The 22354-nt window shown below is 39.5% G+C and overlaps 1 long non-coding RNA gene across 4 annotated transcripts; it reads right to left on the bottom strand.

Annotated features, from left to right (window-relative positions):
- Positions 1 to 3570: 3570 nt before the first annotated feature.
- Positions 3571 to 20860, bottom strand: LOC116717932 (uncharacterized). 4 transcript variants are annotated; one of them, XR_004338847.1, is made up of 5 exons: positions 19725 to 20860; positions 19042 to 19213; positions 18437 to 18631; positions 17751 to 18218; positions 3571 to 3972 (listed from the first exon to the last, which is right to left on the bottom strand). It is a non-coding gene; the product is annotated as an uncharacterized LOC116717932 (long non-coding RNA). The 4 variants fall into 4 exon arrangements; XR_004338846.1 differs by having other exon boundaries at positions 19042 to 20857; XR_004338848.1 differs by having other exon boundaries at positions 18437 to 18597; positions 19042 to 20857.
- Between the last annotated feature and the right edge of the window lie 1494 nt (positions 20861 to 22354).

Raw genomic sequence — 22354 nt, 5'->3', positions numbered from 1 at the left:
CTATTATTTATTATTGTTATTCCTTTTTAAAGAAAACATTTTCTTTAAAAATAATAATAGCATACAATAAATAAAAACAGAAGCAATAAAATGAATAATCCAGTAAAACTAACAATAATAGAAAAGTTTGGTTCTGTAATAATGATTTCATTGTCAGATATGACAACATGAACAAGAACAAATTGACTTTAAAAGTGTTGCCTTATCCCTGTAGCTGCTGTGAAACACATAAACCTTCCTATGCGCTGTGTGAAGCAAAAAGGACAACTTACATAATCAAAACTTATTACACAAGGACACAAGCCTGAAAGATGATTTTTTATGTCCACAAAACAGCTGGAGTGAGTACTACAAAGACTTTCCAACCTTGAGTCATTCCTTTCATTTCTTGGGATTTGGTGCCCTCTACTGGTGACTAGGCAAATTTCAGCTTTGCCTTCATATTTAACGTCTCCTCCTTTTCCTCCTATGGTTTGAGAGCCATTAGGCAACAGCAACAGAGCAAAACTAGAGGCAACACTCTGCTTCACGGTCTTATCGCAGGTGTCTACAAAACATCCTCACTCAGAAAGCTGCTAATTGAGCTCACATTAATCTTCCCAGATAAAACCTACCAGCCATTTTGAGTTCTGTTAAATAACTACAGCTCAGATTCCACTAAATAGCTGACAGATTTTCATGAGAGTTAAAAACCATCTGCCATCTGTCATCGCCATCAGCTCTGCTGTCAGTTGTGACATCTTAATCTGGGTGACTTCTGCTTCACGGTCGATGCAGAGTTTCCCTCCGTGTCAAAAATGATGATGAATTTCAAAACCCCAAAACCTTTTTGGCTCTCTCTCTCTCTCTCTTCTCTCAGAATGTGTAATTGTGGGACTTTCACTACAGGACGGCTAGCAGAGTGGTACATTCCAACAGCTACAAGCCAGGAGTGTTAAGTTACTCTGAGCACTGATTCAGACATATCTGGGGCAAGATGATATGCTGTCTACATGCCAGGGAGAGAATTTCAGTATTGAGAGCAGAAGTGCAAAAACAGATTCTATTGAACTTGTGAATATTCAAGCACATTACATCGGATCCATTTGAAATGATCACTTTGCACTTAAGGAATCCGTGTTCAAGTTACTATAAAGAGTAGAGAGAGAAAAAAAAGCTCCACAGCCAATCTAAAATCACATTGTCGCAATACTTTTTCGTAGAATGAGAGGACAGCAGTGCATCAGCCGGCTGTCATGGATTATTTTTTTCTTTTCTATTTTATGTGACGTACGACTGTAAGAAAATACAGCTGCACAATGAGTGCACTATGCCGTTTTATAAGGAATCTGGACTACCTTTTATCATCGCTGGTCCAAAAATCTAACCTAACAGATTACAAAACTCTAAACACAATTTGAGATTTATGAATCATCTCATTTATTTCTGAATAAAACAAAAGAGTTGTTTTGTTCAATGCTGTTTTAGATATTTGAACCAGCTTGAGATGCACATCTAACCTGGACTGAAATATTCCACACTGCAAAAAAAAAAAAAAGCCACCAGGGCTGCTGTTTCCAGCTTCATCATCGTTCCTCAGTTTTTTGGGAACATAAAAGACTTTATCCGTGTCTGCAACTTCCTTTCAACTCGCACCCCCTTCTCCCTACGTTTCCTCCTCCCTCTGCTCATTCACTCAGTCCTTCCCGCCTCTTAGCCTTTCAACCATGCTCCTGCAGCAATCCCCCCCACTGCCTTCTTTTCGGCAGATGGACGGTTGGTCGGTCAGCCAATCTTCTTTTTAATACCTGCGAGCTTCTCTACTTAACTCCCCATCTCTGCAATATTTTCACAGTGAATTCACCCAGAAATGCAGTGTAATTGTGCCAATGTCAGCTATCCATCCGTGTTTCTCTCGCTGCGCCTCGAAGCAGGCCTGCCTGGACTGTGAAAATCTACCGTGGGATTGATATGAAAAATATTCAAAGAGCCCTTCCTAAATGGGGCGGTGTCACTCCAAGTTCAAAATTCCTCACATGCTCCATCACTATCCTCACAACTTTGCAGCAACGCAGACTCCCCTGTCACTTTTAAAGGAATGCTCAGTGGGGTTGGCCAGCAAACATAACAGAACTATTTTTCTATCTGTGATTTCATGGCGTTGACTGTAAACTGAACACAGTGTACCTCTGGGAAAATGGAAAACTCTTGTCCTGTCAGGCCTGAATTTTTATGCATCAGTTCTTAGATTAAATATCAATACGTAACCACTGCTATTGCTTCAAATTTGAATAATACATTCAACATCTCTGACTGGGGGGTTACATCAATGTTGCAATGTTTTTTAATGTTACAGCGTGCAGCCGCGGCCTGCTGAAATATGAATGCATTTTCTCCTCCCAGGTGAAAGCAATTCTCTGTCCTGCGGTAATCCGCCTCGGTCGACACCAACCTCGCCGACCAAGATGGCAAAATGAACGTTGCCATGGGAACCTCGCGCCTGGCAACTTGGAGAGCCTGGCAACTCGCCAAACTGTTGCCATGGCACAGCTGTCAGTTTACGCAGGCAGGGATTGGTGTGTGAGTGGCCTTTTGTAACGCCGCCCTTTCAGAGATTCCAATCAAACGCGAGCTGGAAGAATGTGCCTGATGTGGCACTGAAGACGGGGCGGAGGGGGTGCAATCAGGAAAAAAAAAAAAAAAGAAAGCTTGGTAGGGCAACCGACTTTGGTATGTTGATACAAATTATTATCATCTCCTTTGCCTCAACATTTCATGAGATGCATCACAGCAGCTTACTAAATGATTAATACCTACACGACCGCGTCAGCTGCAAAACATGCTTAGATGAAATCATTTCTGGCCAATTAATTCAAGAGCAAAATATATATTTAGATCTATGGTCCAAAGCTCCTCAGAGATATCACAATCTGCTGTAAACACAGCCTAAAATTAGCAGCTTGTGCTAGTTTACGGATAAGATTTTAGGCACACCGCCAACCAAGCTGTCAGTTTCGACTAAATATGTAAGGAGAACTGAGACTATGAATACTGCATGAGCGTTTTTTAACGTCTTAATTCACTGCTGTCAGATTTTTTGTGCGTTTTACTGGAGCATACTGCCAGGGTCAAACAGCAGTTGTTTTGCTTTGCAAACATGTAGACAAGGGTAAAACAAACAAACAAAAAAAATCCATACTGAGTACAATATGCATTTTATTTATTTTTTTACCTGTCAATGTCACATCAACATTTTAAAACCTCTCAAAACGATGTGCTAGAAAAACTTGACATACATTAAAAGATAAAAAAGATAAAAAGCAAAACACAATAAAAGCAGGACATAGACATCAGATGTTATTAGAATGCAACTTAAACATAAGAAAACTCATTTAGACAGCAATTTCAAACAAGTAAAATCTATAGTAGTATCTAATTGCCTTTATTAAACAGACTAAATTTAGTAGCAGCACTAATCACACAGAATATGTCCTGCTTTTTAAGCTTTTTGTACCCGTGCGATTATCGAGCGTCTTCGGCAAAATCTTTTGTCGGGAAAGAAATTCTCAGATCAAGAGCTTGAATATGTTATGGACATTTGGAGTGCATATTTAATCCCCTGCCTGTCACCCAAAAGATAAAAAATATCCAGCACGGTCATAAATTATCTGGAAAGATTGTACAGTCACACCGACTGCAACCAAAGTCTGATGCTTGTCTTTTCCTCTTTTCTTTTGGCTTCTGCCTCTCTTATTTCCTTCCATCTTTTTTTTTTCTTTCTTCCTAAATTAATTATTTTCCTTGAGGGTCAGTCTGGCCAAATTCCCATGAGCCATTATCATTAATACAGCCGTCTAATCTGTTCGGTGTCTGTTTGTGTATTGCGTAAAAATATTTCATGCCGAGAAATTGCACAGAAATATTCCGGAAAGATGTTACCTTGAGATCACTTACATCATGGCCTGCGCCTTGTAAAGCTGGAGCTGAAGCCAGCTGAAAAACACACACAAAAAAACATCAGGCATAAACGTTAAAAAGAAGTAAAGCTGCAAAGAACAAGGAGTCAAAGTTAACCAGCAGTGAATAAATTACATGAGCGGCTCACATAATAAGTCTGTTTTAAATAATCTTTCTGTCAAACTGAATTTTAATGACCTTTGCCTTTTAAATAATTTGGATACTAGAAAAAATTTTTAAAGTCGACATTTTTTCTGTAAATAAAGTGTGCAGAACAAGGCATGAAGACGGTTAATTGAATACATAAAGTAGGTGAAACAAAGAGAATACAGCGCATAAAAAAAGAAAATTATAACCCATAAATAAGGAGAATTAATAGAGTAAAAGGGACATTTAAGCTACTGGGTTACATTATAATTATTTGATGCTCAATTTGTTTTGTTTGGTGCTCCTTAAGTGTTGTTAATAATTGATGCAATTTGGATATTACCCAAATCACCCCAACATGACCTGCAGTGGGTCAATCTGTCAGACAGCTTCATTTCAAAGTTTCACTGCTTAAAGGTGCCAGAGAAAAACGTTACTGGAGGCAAAACGGCAGCTTAAATTTGCTCCTGTCAAAACTATTTAGATCCACATTTGAGGGTGTTCAAATCTCAAAATCTGAAAGCTATTTCTGTGCACACACACACGCACACACACACACATGCAGACATTCTGCAGCGTGGACAAAGCCGCACACCAGCTCCGAGTGCTAAGCCTCCTGCTCTGGCTTGATAAATATAACTTCAAAAGAAGCAGCCAAACAGCTTTAGCTGGCCAACTGCACAATGAGCATAATAACTCCCCACCTCCTGGGAGCTTCAGCTTAGTTCATTTACCCTTGCAGAGCGCTGCCGTGCCTTCATGTGCACATGTGTCTTTGTTTCGCTGCGAGCCTCATGGAGGCTCCCCACCTTCTCGCTCGGTACAAAGCGGATGTATAGAGGAACCTTTTGGACCTCATTTTTACAGAGGAAACGCGGTCCGCCCTCTTCCCTCCCACCCCACTCTTGTATTTGGCCCTCTCATGTAATGCCTGATTTACCACAGAACCCCTTAAAGAGGTCAAAGGGCAGACAAAACAGTCTGGTGTCATGGCAACCTGTGTGCCACCATCCAGAATGGCAAGAGGGGAGCTGGGGGAAATCTGGTTGGGGGGGAGTTAGTCAGTTAAACCTTTAAGAACACCGCTTTGTCCTAAGGCTAGTGTGTAGGGGTGTGTGTGTGGGGGTGTGCGTGGGTGTGTGTGTGTGTGTGTGCAACATACAAACACAAATACACACACATGTAATGCACCTGCACTGTGAAATGGACCCTCCTAATTTGCACTACAACGCGGCCCTGGAATAATCAAGCCAAATCCCTCGGTGCAATGCGGCCAAGTGCAGAGTCCGCAAGAGTGTAGGAGGGCGTGCACGCCGCATCGGTGTGTGCCGTTTGCGCCCCTGTAAGACACTCCTGAGTAAAAAGGTTCTTTGTGGCCGCTCGATGCAGTGGCAGCGCATACGCGATGGGGGGAGGGATGCTAACGGATAAATGGGAAGCAAATGCATTCAGATCGATAGTGAGCCTGAGAGAGGGCGAGAGGGGTTGAGAAGAGAGAGTGGAAGGTGGTGAGCAGTGAGGGAGGGGCCACCGAGAGGCTGATTAATCATTCCTGTATTGTTATTGACTTTCTGTTAAAGGGAGTGAGTCAGACGCTGAATTATTTGCCAGTGTGTTTCTCTGCGTGTGTGTGTTTGTGTGTTGTACTGTATTTTATTGAACGCACAAAGTCATCAATTACAAGCCTCGACTTTGCAAAGGTTTGGCAATTTCAGCTGCTTCGGTTCTGCTTTAAGGGGAGTTTGCATTCCTGGCGTGTGGTTACAACCTTTAAGCCGTTGGTTCCCATCGTCAGCACAGTAACTGTGAAGGATTTAATTATTCATGCTTTGTAAAAAGAGCTAATACGCTGCTCCATTTTGAGCAGAAACGGGGAAGCAAAGGAGGCGAACAGGAAATTCCCCTGTGAGGACTTAATGAGGAGCTGACGAGTGAGCAGACACAACATAGAGGGATGGAGGAGAGAAGGTGGGCTGACACCTGACCCTCTGGCTGTGACCTTGTTCATTGTCTGAAGGAGCACCTGAGCACAGGTCACATCTGAGCACATTTTACATTTTAAGAAACTTTTCTGTTGTCCCTTTCCCCAGCCACCCCCTCAGGTCAGCATCAAACCCCCTAATTAAATAGATAAAAGTGGCATAATTAGTTTACAATTATATCAGCACGACACCAGCGTCAGACGATGCCAAGGGCAATGTTTTCCTCCAATTATGAGCCCCCTTTAAAAAAAAAAAAACCCGCAGACCCGTCACAGGCTGAGCTAAGTGAATGAAAACCCTTTTCAGTGTTACCTTGAACTTGAACAATGAGTCTGGTGTTTGTGCTGGGGCCACTTCCTGACCTCTCCTTCCCCCCTTTGGAAGCAACCAACCGGAGCCTCTCCTTTCATCTTACAAATGTGACCCTGTTGACCCACGCTGACCAGAGAGCAGCCGGAGACAGCAGGTTTCCCTTCCACTATGGACCTGTTCATCCCTGACTTGTTAAAGTTGCTTTGACATTGCGTTCGATCAGAGAAGCTGCTGAAGTGATTCTCAGAAGCACGACAAGGATGTTAAAAGTTTTATTGAGCCGTGTGAAGTTATACTAAGGTTCCCTTCAAAGTCCATCTGATGAGAGAAAATGCAAAAGTTAAAGGCGTTTTCTCTGGCTTATGGAGCACTGAGTGGGACAGTAGTGCCCCTCCTCCACCTGTTACTGCACAGTAGGCCTGTCACAATAAATAGTAAATCCATTAATTGCATGATAAATTAAAATGAGTTCAATCATTTTCATTTGCGTGATTTATCATTTTTCTCTTACTACCCAAAAGTGGATGATAAAAGTCTTTAGTCTGGTCTTAACATGTTTCCCCCGCCCCCTTTTTTGAAGGAAAATTTAGTTTACAAAGAGTTCGTAATTCATTTTATTTTTTTCTGTTGTTTATTTTGTATATTTTAACATGTCTTCCCGTTCCAGTGTTAAATGTTCATTAAAATTTGAAGTGTATTAGCCTTTGAGAATGTGTTGTTGCATTATTATGCCTTTACCATTATATTGCTTGGACATTGTCTGTAAGCAACAATATTATCACTTATTGCTATAACTTCTGGGGCAATTTATCGTCCAGTAAAATTTATCAGGACAGGCCTACTGCACAGTACAAAAAAAAAAGAAAAAGGCAACTATGCATATCTGTTGACAAGAAAAAAGAATTTGATTGCTTTGAAGCATTTCCAGCTGCAAAAACGATGATAGTGTTGGCATGGAAACTAAAGGAGCACCACCCATCACTCTCATCAAGGTAACAGAGGTTTAAAGCTACAGTTGTGAAGCTTAATTTATCAAAACGATAAAGCACAAATGACTCAATAACCAGGTTTAGGTTGGTACAGGTATCAACCTGGACTAAAAAATAATTTGACTTCATCTAATCTCCAAAAATGTATAAATGTCCATGTTTAAAATGGATAAAGAAACATTACACTACTTTTACTGAGTATGCCAATATTTAATCTGTCTAAAATAAGTTTTATTTATGGTAGTGACTTAGGAAGTAGGTGTTTTCAAATAAAAATATTTTTGAAAAATTAACCATAAATTTCCACTCTACTCACAAGTAGTGAGATGAATTTAAATTCAGTTTCAGTGTAAGACCACCGTAGTGAAAATACATCATATCTAATATATATTGAATATTTAAAAGCAATACATTTAGTGCAGGTTTTTAAGTGGATTTGGTCTTTTTGTTGCATTGTTTGATTTTATATTGTTTGAGAACTTAGAAACAATCATATATAAAATGAATTACTATTATTACAATTAAATAATAAAGTCCCTTCACGAGTTGTAATTAACATAGCTTTTATGTTTTGTTTTAAATAATATTTAGACAATTTTTGTTCAAATTAGTTGCCCTGTGACAGACTGGCGACCTGAACCCCGCCTCTCGCCCGGAACGTTAGCTGGAGATGGGCACCAGCACCCCTGCAGACCCCACCAGGGACAAGGGTGTTAGAAAATGGATGGATGGATGGATGTTCAAATTACCCATTAACACCCAACATTGGTTTTATATGAGCAATTTGGATCGTATATAACAATTCAATTTACTTTTTGGTAAAGTGCCTTGAGATGACGTGCTGTGTGAAATGCAGCAATATAAATAAACTGAATTGAATTGAATACTGTGAAATCGTGGTATTTTTTGCCAAGTCTATAATACCATAACAACATAATACTGGCCCATCTGACTGGCATTAAACGCAAAAATAAACCCTTCACCTCCTTTATTTTCTGGCATGAAACCCTTTCCCTCATTTCTCGATGCTTTTTGTCTCACTTCAAACCCACTTTGTCTCCAGTTCTTGAACAACTTTATTTCTTTAAGCTTTCATCTTTATTTTCCCTTACTTTCTTCACACCACGCTCTCCCTTCCTCCTCCTCCTCCTCCTCCTCTCTCTGTCTGGCACCAGAGAACTGGCACGCTCGAGGGAGACGATGTGTGATGCAGGCATCACTGACACCTCCAACACCATCGCAGAGCATGTCTATCACTGCAAAGTGTAATGGAGAGCCTTGTGAATGCCATCAATATGTTACCAGAGGAGATATAGTGACACTTCAAACCACTGTCAGTAAATTAATACGCTTAAAGTGCATAAATCTGACTTACATATTTTTTGCCTCTTTGCTTAATTGAATAGCGAGAGTCATTTCAAGTAAACTAAAGGTGTTCTTTTTAGTGGCACAGTGATTAAAGATAAAATGATTTAAAAAATATTTGATCTTTGCTTTAGAAAAGCCACAAAAAAACCCAATCTTGTTAAATGTCAAATTTATTCACTCATTTGAAGTTTGTAAATATTTAACCGTAAATTAATCATGTTTTATGAAATAATATTTCACACAATACCAACGAGTTTTCAACTACATTTTGGTTGACAAAGGACATTTTAAACAGATTCACATTCATAGTCATATTAGATGTAGACTTCTTGGTGAACCAAGCAGGACTTTGTAACAAACTGCTCTGTTGTCTGTGCTTTCGACAATGTTTCAATGTTTTTCGCTGAGCCGACACCAAAGTTTGAGTCACTCCACCTTCTGTGCATCAACTTTTCAGTTGGTAAACGAACTTTAAAAGGCATTACCGCCACCTACTGGGAGGAGTGTGAGTATCAGTGTTGTTTTTCAGAAAGGCAAAACTTTCTGACCAACAAAAGTCTTGTTGGTCGACAATGTTATTTTTGTCGACTTTTTAGGCTTTATATTTTCTTTTATAAATCAAAATTAATAACATATGTCATTAGGAGATATGAGGTGAGTGTTTTCTACAAATTTCAGAATTGTCAGTATGCTAAGCTTATTAGTTTTGAAAGACTTTCAGTTCCCATTAAAATTTGAGATCTAAATGGATTAGGAACAGGAGCTTGATTGACCTAAAAAAAAAAAATTATTTAGCTTACTTATTCCTTGTTTTACATAAGGTAACGATGCCTGTCAACTTAAACTAATGTTTTTTATTTGGCCTTGTCACCACGAGTTTAGCCAATTTCCAAAACTGCAGCATACATTGGGCTGCTGATGACAGGTTTCAGACTGGATGGCAAAGAAGCATAAAATCTTTATCTTCCCTTGACCAAAAACACTTTTAGAAAATAATAGAACAGTAATTGTTTGATTTTAATTGCTTAGACATCCAGAATGCCATTTTCAGAAGCCCTGCAGTGTTTTTTTATTGCATCTTCCTTTTGACACGATTCGGTCAGGCTCTGCCTTATTGCATCATGGACTAATTTTGTACAAATTCCTCCAGAGCACCACATACAGAATAATCAAACATCGCACAAAACAAATACATTCGATTGAAATAAAAATAGAAAGAAGCAATGAATTAAGTGTTAGTATTAAAAATCTAGGCATATTTAAAAGCTTATAGGGCCTTAAGTTTACATGATGAATTTTAAGACTTTTCATGCTTTTTTAAGACCTTGTAAAAACCTAGATTCGTATAAGAGACTCTTATTTTAAAGTAAAAAAAGAAAGCAACAGCTACTGTCTGTCTTGACTGAGTGAAATAAAGATTGCTCACAGGCCTGGTGGACGACATTTATTCAAGCATTTCAAAGATGATGCCACCACTTTTAAATTGTTTTTATGGCAACATGTTTGGCACCCAATAGAAAAAAAAACAAAAAAAACTGAGTGACAAACAAGAACTATTTTGACCTGCAGGCAACTGACAACACCAAGGTTACAATCCTATATTGACACAAAAATAAAGAACAATAGATAATTTCCAGCAGCTCAAAATCAGGGTTTCATCAACAGTTTGTTCTTATTGTAATGAAAACACAAAAGAGTGTTTTAATGTGTGTTTGGCATTAGGACGTCCACAGCTGTGACTTTTAAAACCCTTTTTTTGGTTGTAAAAACAAAAAAGTGGAGATTCTTAGTTTTCGGAAAAACATTCAGCATTCTGTGACATTGCTGTTTTTCAAATTATATCAACAGAGTTGGATTTTTATCTTTCTGCATTTCAAATCAGCACTGACATAAAAACAAGAAAGCTCAATGTAACGAGTACCATTCGTACATTAGCTGCAACCTCCCTTGAAAAAGTATCTGCGCCCTTTCACATTTTTTCAGATCTTGCTTTTTTGTCTTCAGATTATACTCGGTGTATCAGTCCGTGATAACCAAAGTAAATACAAAGAAATAGTTTTCAGATCATGTCATATAGGAGAAACAAAGCTGCGCAAACCAACCGTACAAACATAACGGGTTGCTCTACTCTTAACAGTCAAAAATGGCAATAAATCTGAAGAACAAATTTTCACGCCTTCTTTTTTGCAGAGTTGTTTTAATTCAGCTGCGCTGGAGGCATTTCATACGTAAATGACCCGGTTAAGGTGATACCACAGAATCTCAATCAGATTTAACTCTGGACTGTGACTAGATCAATCCAGAAGTTGTTTTTGTTGGGGGGGGGGTTTGAGTCTCGAAGCAGTAAAACAGTTCCAGACCATCAAACGACCATCACCTGGTTTGACTGTCAAGGCGATGCTCCTTTCTGAAATGATTTTCTAGTTTTAACCAGAGGTAAATGGATGCACGTCATCCAAGAGCATGATTTAATTACTGTGGGACCTGGTCTGAGGGAGATGTCAGATTTATATGTCAGATGAGAAAGCATTTTCAGTCATATCCAAACCAAAGGAGAAGCTCTAAAAAAAGGCTTCTTTAATATTTCATTGACCCTTCATCTATTTTTGATACCGCACTCATCAACTTCGGCATCATTTATAAAAGGAAAACAACATGTCAGCACCTAACGCATAAGCATACAAAACATATTTGTTTTATTACTCTCATATAACAGCGAGTTCGTCTGTAAAGCCTTTTGCGGTGTGTTTTTCTTGTGAATGATGCAGGGCTGCCAAATCCTCACAGGATTCAATTCTATCTCACCCAACCTTATGTAAAGTAATTTTAAAAAATATGTTCAAGTGGATTAATTTATGCCGCTATTTAGTTAGAGACAAGAAAGATATTTTAGTCCAATCAATATCCATAAAGCAAGAGACACAGATGAATGGGAATAAATTAATTGAAGGAAAAATAGGTTTCTGCAACAAATCTATAATACAAACTAGTCAATGAGTCCTTTCAGTCAGCAGGGTAGGGTTCACTGTGAATTTCTAACGCCTTCACATAAACTTATTTTAAAAACCTAATTTACTTAAGCAAAGCAAAACACAGATGAAAACAATCAACGACGAAACCTAATCATCAACAAGGACTGTATGTCAGAAACCTGCCCCATAAATCATAAATGAGGACCCTGCACTAACATTAGTACACTCAGACATTTTCTCTATCTCTCTCTCTTTTTTCCCCCCCAACCCCCAACTCCTGGGGCTCTAAGGATGTCTCTGACATCTAAGGCGCTGGAGAAGAGAGGGGAAATGGTGAGGATCAAAAGTTGAGGGAGAGAGCACAGAAAAAGAAAAAGATGTGCATCGAGAATGAGATGGGAAAGAACGTGGCAATAAAGATGAGAGATGTGCAGAAAGAAAGAGGAGACAGGCAGGAGGGGATTGATATGGGAGAGCTAAGAGGCAGCACTGTGACCTACTAATGCAAAACTGAGGAATTCTCGCTGCTGACTCCAAACACATTCCTGCAGCCTGCAAATATTAACCCCCACCTTGCCGCCTCTGCCTGCTCCTGAGCACACGAGGCGGCCACCTGGCGAACCCACCAGGAAGCTATTCATTGATATCGACTCGCCTACTGGAAATAATTTCAACACTGTTTGGTGTTGTGGAAAACATTAACTCGCACCCGCAGAAGGGCAATCTGCGGGATTTTGTTGCACATAGGTGTGTTATTATGAATGATTGTTTTCAATGGCCACTTTATTGCACCTTGTTAGTATCGGGTTGAGACACTTTTTAACTCGATGTTGGAAGCATTTCTTACAGACTCTTGTCAGCATCTTGCCGTTGCTGCACATTGTTTGGATGCACATCCATGACGCAAGTCTCCTGCCATGTGCATCCCAAAAAGTGCTCTCTTACCCCAAGATCCAGAGGCTTTGGAGAGCACTTAGTTATGGTCATGTTTAGCATAACCAGCTTAAGATGGTTTGAGCTTTGTGACACGATGTATTATCCCTGAATGCTGCAGCTCAAATTGAGATACATCAGACCAGAACAGGTTTTCTGCAGTCACGATCCAATGCTGGTGAAACTGTGACAAGACAAGATGTCGCCTTCTGCTGCTTAGAGGTTTGATGTGTTATGATTTTGGAGATGGTAGTTTAAGCTACAGCTGCACTTCTGTCATATCAAACTAGAAGTAGAACAACTGGCCATAAATATCAAGTAATTTTCAAATGAAGCATGAGGAAATTATGTAACAAATCTGCCGTGCATATCTCTCAAGAGACTCCCCACGTCAAACGTTTGAAATAAAGAACTGATTATGTGTTCGCAGTGCACAAATATACAAGAAGGTCAAGTTGACTAAAACAAACCCTCATTATTCATTCTGTGTAGCAGCATATTGTAGGCAGATCTTTAACATAGACAGTTTTCTGAATGACCTATGACCTTCCATTAGCTCAAGATGGACATTTCTATGTCTTTCATTTTACTGTGAAGATTTCTTAGAGCCCCTTGTAAAGCCCACTTGTATTTTGTCCTGTTTTTGCTGCACTATGTCAGTGGAGAACAAAGAACCTCAAATTTAACTGACTTATATGTACGGTTGCACTCCTGCACCAATACGGGGCAAATTTTGCTTTACCTTATTGTCACTTTTGCATCAGCTAATTTCTCCGTTTTGATTTCTTTCTTTGGTGCCAAAATCAACAAGTTATAATTCGTGAAACATTTCTGATTTGTCTAAATAGGATCAGAAAATATTTTCTGACTTGCTCTTTCACTGAAACGGCACACACCCTTTTCTCAAGTTCCTCATGTTTTCTTGGGTCATGCTGAATTGTAGGATCTAAAAATCAAAAATGCTTGCTGAGAGGAATATTTCAATTTGTCAGGCCTTTTTGAAATGCTCACCAAGAAAGGGAAATGATTTTTCTCCAACACCACCTAACACTCGGCATTCACATAGTACAATTGCATGTCCCTTGTAGCCATGTAGTTTGGTCTTAATTTATTGCAGCTTAAAATGATCTTCTTTAATATAATGACAGAGTCCTTTTGCTCTAGCTTATGAAAAATAAAAGACTTAGAGACTATTTAACAATCATGAAACATTTTAAACAAAGTGAGTTACTCTGTTACAGTGGAACTGTACTAGAATGGGAAAACTGACAAAAACAAGCACAAAGTAAGCAGATAAGTCAGGTATTACATAGTACAGGACAAGTTGCAGTATTTGTAAGCTATAGTACATAAAGCTCAGTGTGATAGAGCCAGTCCACACTGACTTGGACTTTAAGAAATAGGTTTGAAGGTGAAGATTTAAAACTGTGTTTGTGTTGTACGCTGGAGGATTGCATTAAGCATCGGTGGGGAATAAAAGTAAACGCAGGTTTTTAGAAATAAAATAAATGTTCGACGTTTCCTTTATATCACTAAGACTGTTTAAGGTCCTTACCAGGTACCGGGTAAAGTTCAGAAGTGGTCAGAGTTTTGTGCAGCTATGGGGAACAAAGGACACAGCGCTGCCCCTCCCACACCTGTTGCATAATGCTGGTCAACTGAAGCCTGCTGCACTTTTCTCTCAATTACAAGACTGACAAATACAGCAGTGAGGGAATATTTCCAGTTGAAAAACAGACAGACAGTCAATTGTGGAAAAGTAGTGCCACCCTGTTCCTGTTTTTAAACTAATGCTGCTTTAAAACAGCAGTAGGCAAGCAACAGGCATGTCTATGAAACAGCAGAGTGCAGGTTTGCTAGCGGCCCTCACTTCTCAGTAAGAAACAACAGAAAAACAGTGAAGTTTGTGGGTTATTCTGTGGGCAAGTATGGAAAACAAAACAAATAAATACGAGAGATGACATTGTTATAACTAAAATAATTAATAGGATATTAATTTAGAATCAGAGAAAATGAATTTTCTATTTTCTTACTGATTTCTTTTAGTTTGGTTTTTTTCCACCACACTTAAGAGCCTCAGGGAACATTTAACACACTTAATTGTTGTCAGAGATCAAAGCATTGTTGTCTTTAATCTCAGACAACAATCCCGTGAAAAAGTAATTGGCCTCTAAACCTAATAACCGGCTGCACAACCTTGGCAGCAACGACTGCAATCAAGCATTTGCAAACACTGGCATTCACTTCATTCAGAAGGAATTTTGACTCAACTCTTATTTTCATAATTATTTTTAATTCAACCATAATATGGGTTTTTCTGTGTAAAGTTAAACCATAGAATCTGATTCAAATTTAAGTCAAGACTTTGACTAAGCCGTTTCAAAACCTTTAATTTTGTTCTTTTTGAGCAACGTGGACTTCCGGGTGTGCTTTGGATAGCCAGCTTATCAAATCTAAATCCTCTCATCCCATTTTATAACATAACTACGGTTAGCAGCAACTTGTTTGCAACTGCCAGATGAGTGTAATTAAATGCAAATTAGAAAGTGATACATTTCATTTATTACAAATAAACCTCTTGTATCAGAACCAAACACAACGTAAGAGATTTAAACTGGTAGTGGACTTTAGCGCAACGGAGACAAAGAGTATTAGTGCTGTTCCAATAATGTAGAGAAGCCCTTTGGGTATCCAGATGGAGCTTTTTGCTCCAGCCCCATTTCAGCCCCCGTGTCCTCGAGAAGGCAGACAAACACTGATGCAACTGGAACACCGAGTCCAGGGGGAACGGCTCTCACTCTGGCCGTGAGAGAGCGGCTGCGTACATCTACAGCGGTCACATTGTGCGGCGCTTTCTCTCCGTGCCGGACCTCGGAGCCTGCTGTGTGTGGCCCTTTTCCCACACAGCAGACTTTTCCCGTCTCTTTCACATCCGAGTTACATAGTTGATAGCGAAGGGCGAGTTATGTTTCAAAAAGTGAAACACATAAATGCCTTTCTGTCCACTCTGATGTTTAGATGTGCTGGGGAGCAGCGAGTGGCAGCGTGGAGTTGAAAAGGTTTAACATACCCAATGGGTTCTTTATTTTTATTTATTTATTTTACTAAAATGATCCGAGGCAATCCATTATTTCTGCCAAAGTGTATAGCATTGTTACATGAAAGCAGTCCTGTTGAGATGAGCTGAAGGTCTGAAAAGCTTTTACAATTCAAATGTTATCACATGAACAAAGCTTTCTGAGCAGCTCTCAATTGCCCTGACATATTCATTGCTCTTGTAGTTTTGGATAAACGTAACTTTCGATTCACAAACTTAGCAGAATGGAGATATTTATTTCAAAGCAGCTTCGTGACTTGCATACATGTATCAAAAGCTACAAAGGAATGATAGCAAAGAGATAGAAAAAGAAAATAAAAGAGGATATTTAGAAAAAAAACCTCAATAGATTTACCTGCAAACTCAGGTGTTTTGAGGTCAAAATGATAGTTTACAAAGAGCTGGATGAGAAAGGAACAACATTTTATCCCTGCAGAGGTCCTGCCACCTTGCACTGCCGTGGCGAGATAACAGGACAAACCTACCAGCATGTAGAGAGAAATTTTAAGCTAAAATTATAAGATGAAGGAATTATCTTAATTTAAAATAGAGGAGCAACAATTGTTCCCTCTGCTGCTAAAATAATCCGTCATATCGATGACTTAATTTCTTCTGTTATTTCTAGCCTACATTTATTATCATTGTGGTTTTCATGCTGAGACTTGAATGAAAAATAGAGATGTTGTTCTTGTTTTCTAAGTGGTTATACTTTTTGCTATTTATAGAGTCACATAAGCATAATGAGCTAATATCTGGTTAATTACTCAGGCTAGCTACTTGGATATCTGGATTAACATATGCACTGCTTGTAGCTTTCCACCTGTAGTTTTAAAGAATTGCTACCTTAATCAGAGTAATGGGTGACACTCCTTCAGCTTACAAACCATGACTGCTCACAATATGCAAAACAAAAATGTTACCAAAAAGCTAAATTTATTTATTTTTAATATATATACAATTGAAAACTAGAAGAGGCAGCTGACCAGCAGCGCTCAACATTAGGTACAGGAGGGTCATGCTGTGTTATTATGTTGCTAAAACCTGGAGAAACTTCTCCAGCATGTTCTCTGGCATTTCTCTAGAGTTCAATCTTGTTAGCACCATCTATTGAAATCATCGAGCTAACATTACTTGATAATGTTTTACCCACTGATCAGAACACACCCCACATTTGCTCTTTGCCAAATGGTGGTAAATGGCAGAGCAATAATCACCGAGAGTTTGAATAGAGTGAGAGCTTGTTACATTTGGAGATGAAGATGGGCAATCTTATTAGGAGCATCAACGTAGATGAGAAGGTTTCCTCAAAAACGTCTGTCCCTGTGAAACAATGGAGGGAGGTTTGCAAACACACTTCATCATGTCATGTACAGGCTTGGGCATAAAGCATTAGGGGATTCAGGCTGCTACTTTCAGTGTTTGTGGATGTTTAGAAGAACAGAGATGATGTTTAGTTTCTAGCCGTATAACGGGGAACGCATACTGAGACCAAAAACAAACAGAGACGGGAAGTAGAGGGGTGGGCCGCATCGATTCCGAGGCGGGGAGGATGACGGACGAATGATTCGAATACTTTGTGTCATTCTTCAGATTCATATCAACAGAAAGTAGAATAAGTAACACAAGTCCAAAACCACTCACAGGACACAGAGATAGCAGAGTAACAATTTACAAGGGAAAGAATAACGGAGCGGCAAAATTTCACTCTTCCTTCTCCTTCATCGTTCCTATCTGGGCCCCAGCACCAACACCAAGCCATCAGCTAGAACTGAACTTATTTCATACAAGTTTTCTTTAGGCAAACATGCCTTTTCAGCTAAGGGAGAACAGCTGGGGAAGAGGGAAAATGTTGCAAGGCGGGAGGGAGGAAAAGGACAAAACCAAACAGAGCCGAGAACACAAAAACGCACACAGCGAAAACCAGAAAACACAGAAAAACAGAGCTACGAATATATTTCTTGTAAATCAAGCTCACAATAAACTGCTATTAGTTAATTTACTCTCTTTTTTTTACCTTTTTTCCAAAGTTTCTTCTTTCCCCGACTCCAATCTGATTCTTCCTCTCCGTTCCCTCATTCTTAGTCTCGTTTGTGTTTTTTTTTTTAAAGTCGTTTTGCACTCTGGCATCTCCACGGCACTCCAGTAATGTCAGATTTTATCCACTGATGCCTCCCTATCTTCTCCCCAAACACCATTTGTCTGTTCTTCATCCCTTGGCATTCAGCACTTTGAAAGGAAAACATGCCTTATGGACAAAGGAAGTCGGTCCTGCGAGGAGGAGCGCTGGAGGGGAAAGGCAGCGGATAAAGTCACAGGCGGTAAAGTGAGAGGCACGCTGATCCACTGCTGCTGCTGCTGAGTGTGTATCTGGGACAGCATGTGCCAGAGCTCTGCACAACCAGTTCCACCGGATGCTTCACCCGAGAACAAATGGAAAGTCTTGGGAGCTGCAGAAAGGGTTGCTGAGAAAATCGGAGCGGGCCTGAGAAGGGAAAGACATCAGTCACCGTGTTTGTGGGAGTGTGTATATGTACGCAGGATAGAAACGAAGGAGAGAGCGAGGGAGGGAGCAGAAGGTGGGAGGGAGTATATATGGAGAAAAAAAAAGGGGGAGGAGACATTTTTCCTCAGTTTTCCTGTTGGGATTTCTTTTCTTTTTTTTTTCAAATGTCTCCTCTCTTTATAAAACAATTCCCATACCGCCTCTACGTACACCACCACGTTGTCAGTGGTGTATTATTCTGCCCTTCCACGGCTGATTTTCCCTCGTCGATCGGTCGGGTTTGCTGAAGCCAGCTGTGTCTTTAAAGCCTGTGCACTTGAACTCAGGGAGTGCTTTTCTTTCCTTGTGTACTTCCCCTCTGCTGGCCCCCAGCACACAGGAAAGAGAGTCAGCTTGCAGGAGACACAGAACAGGACAGAGGGGCAAAAAGGGGCAGAAAGAGAAATACAGATGGGGGAGGGGGAAAGGTTTGGTTGTTCACGGCTCTGAAGGATCAACTTTAGAAATACATATGTTGTACAACACAAAAACGATGACCAAAACAGAGTGAGAATCTGTTTTTCGCGGTGGATGCACGCGCCAAGTTTGCGTGGACGGTCAATGTTTGCAGAGGAACTACTCTAAAACGGACTGCTTTTGAAATATGAACTTACATGATGACATCATGAAAGCATGAAGTCAGACGGATGCAAGTTTAAGATCAACACAATCTCACAAATCTGCAAAAGGTTGCTTGCAAAAAAAAAAAAAAAAGCGACTGTTTTTTTTTTTTTTATTAAAGAGGAATGGAAAGTCTACTCACCTTGACTGATTTAATTGTTGAGACAGCAGGAGGCGGGAAGGGGGGAGCGGGGGTGTGAGAGAGAGCTGCGAGTCGATAGTAGGCCAGTGGGGGCATAGGAGAACGCACCACTTGTCACGGCAGAGATTTAATTGTTCTGCACATTGCAAGGAGTTTCACATGCAGCACTCGACTTTCGGGAGAAAAGCACAGACTCAAGATAAATCATGTGAATTTAAAACATTATAAATCTCAAACATCTGAATTAAATCATTAGTAGATCTGCACACTTAGGTCTTAATCATGGTAAAACCCAAGGCATACTCAGCTGAGCTTTAAATTATAAATGAGATTTAAAGCATGTTTACTTCAACTAAGGCTACAGGGAATTGTACATTTTATGACTACATACATCAAATTGCCAAAGTATTTATACCCCTTGAACATTTTTAAATTTTATCACATTAGAACCATGTACATCTCCTGGTCTCATTGGGATATTATATGAAAGATCAAGACAAACCAGAGGATAACTGAAGTGGAGGAAAATTATAAGTTTTAAATATTTTCTACAAATAAATCTAAATCTGTGGTGTTCATTTACTTTCAGACCCCTTTTGTTTTATACCTTTATTAAGATCCAGCTCAAACAATTATGCTCAGCTAGCAATAGAATCAAACAGAGTTCAAACATGGCCGCCTACCTGCGCTGATGGGTCAGGAAGGAGACCATTACCAGAGAAGAATCACAGATGCCGGTGGTAACTCTGGAGGAGCTGCAGAGATCCACAACTGCTCTGGAAGAATCTTTAGACATGTGTTAAGCAAAACTAACACCATGCATTATTCTGAGCACACAATTTCCATTCTGAAACAAGGTGGTGGAGGCGTCATGCTGTAGGGTTGATTTAGCTGGTCAGAGTCTATGGGACGATGGAAAGAGCTGAATGCAGAACAAACCTGTTAGAGATTTGAGGCCGGCTTCACCTTCTGGCATGATGACAACAAACATACTTTCAGCTCTATAGTAGAACGGTTGGCAACTATTCATCGTTTTAAAATTCGACCTCACATCTGCGCTCTGCTTTATGTTCGTCTATCACACAGAATCCCATTAAAATACATAGAAGTGTTTCAGTTGCAATCTAGCAAAATATGAAATGGTTAAAAGAATATGAATACTTTCCAAGGTATTGTATTATTTGGAATGCACTGGGGGGAAAAAAAACTATGTTATACATATAAAATATTTGCGTTAATAATGTTAAAGCCTGTTCATACCACAAATATTTGAAACTCTGTAGTGAGAGTTTCATGTTCATAGCTGAGTTTCCAAAGAGCAGGGAGGACATATAAATGATTCAAGAAAGTTATTTTCCCCCCCATTGACACTAAGAACACAAACTCATTCAATAAGAAAACTGAGGACAATCGCTTTATTCTCTCCAAACATTTTTCAATTATCTATTTAGATAGTTTAGATAGTTTTTCATTTATTGTGAAGGTTAATCACAACATACTTTAATGATTTTTGCAGCAGAAGTGGATGTTGTGTTTAGACTGTAGTCAAGGGAATAAAATAAAGGAACTAAAATAAAGGTAATCAAAATGTGGGAAATGACAGTATTGCTGCTTCCACTCTTGTTGAGAAAGCAACAAGAGTGCTCAGAGAAAAACAGAGCTGTTGCCAAGTTTTACAGTATTTATAGAGAATAAAGAAATGAATGACATCATCCACAAGATTTACAGCGCAATTCAACTTTTAGTCATCTTCTGGTGATGAAGATGATTTCAAAGTTTTACCCACTGAAAACTGGAACTACTTCACTTCCCTTTGGTTTAAATCAACTTTTGCATTTTGAGTAAACTTTTCTTTTTTGGTCCAAGACAACTTAGTTGGAAACAAATAAACCACTCTGTTGTTTCCTACTATATCAATAATCAAGTGTAGGGTCATTCTTCATAGCACAAACAGTCAGGCATTTATTTGCAGTAACGGATGAAATATTAGAATAGCTTAGTGTAGATTTGACAAATGTTTTAGAAATCCTCTATGCTCCACATGTGGAATATTTCAGAAAGCGATAAAGCTGATAAAAGGTTCACCCTTAAAGAAGACTGCAAGATGCTGCAAGAGCTCCTCACAAACCCAGAGATGTTACTACTGCAGGTTCTTCATACTGTTCATATGAAACTATGTCTGTACAATCAGAAAGAGACAGCAGAAGTTAAACTTTCATGAGAGATGCAAAGAAATATTTACACTCGATCAGCAACATGAAGATCAGACTAATGTTTGCTAGAGAGGACAAGGAGCAGGACTTCTGGAATAGCGTTTTTTTGTTTTTAAACAAATGAGTAAAATTAGTAAAATTGAATTATTTGGACGCAAAGAGAGGTCATGTTTTGAACAAATGTGGAAATAGTAATTCGAGAAAACAACAGCATACCAACTGTGAAGCACAGGGCTGGAAGTGTCGTGGTTTGGAGATGCTTTGCTGGCCGTGTACCATCACAGAATCGGCTATGAATCTACTGTTCCTGAGGAAAGTTCGAAAATCTGAAAAAAGAACAAGAACCTGCAGCCTGACAATAACCCAAAACATGCCAAGAAATCCAACAAGGGCTTGCTGAGAATCATTAGCTATAAAGTCCTAGATCTAGTCAAAGTCCAGATCTTGATCTCATTTAGATGTTATGTGGTGACTTGAAACAAGCAGACATGAAAGCTGTCAAGCAACCGAGACGAAAGTGAAGTGTGGGTCATACTTTATTCAGACTGATGTCAGAAACTGGCAGGCCACTACAAAAAGCATCTTATTTCATCTAAAGTGGGAAATGTCTGCATAAAAACCTTAGAGAAAATGGAGTACATGCTGGAATGCAGATGCACAAAGATGTGGAACCACTAACAGGTGGAAAAAGGAGGTGCTAAATCTGAAAGAGTTTAATAATAAAAGGTCAAAGAAGGTGTGCTCTGCATTTGATTCGTTTTTTGTTTTTTTTTCAGTAAGTAAATTCATGTTCCATACCTAACCACAGCGCTGGTAACACAAGGAGGAGGGAGATGGATTGGATGAAAAGAGAAACACTTCTTCTAAATGCAGACAAACTATTCCCCCAGACCAAGGACAATCATTACCTGAGGGGAAAAGGCAGCATGTGCGTTAGGGGAAGAGATGCTTATACTGGCGCTGATCTTGAAAGGGCCCCTGCAATCGATCGCGTTAAGCTCCCCGTGAAAGAGAGAAATCAATATGTTTTTAAAGGCGAAGCGGGCTGCATGCGGTGCATGCGTGTGGGCTCCATTGATACAGCCAGACGCGTTGAGAAA

The sequence above is a fragment of the Xiphophorus hellerii genome, chromosome 3, assembly GCF_003331165.1.
Source record: "Xiphophorus hellerii strain 12219 chromosome 3, Xiphophorus_hellerii-4.1, whole genome shotgun sequence".
NCBI lineage: Eukaryota > Metazoa > Chordata > Actinopteri > Cyprinodontiformes > Poeciliidae > Xiphophorus > Xiphophorus hellerii.
This window is presented reverse-complemented; position numbering and strand designations above follow the sequence as displayed.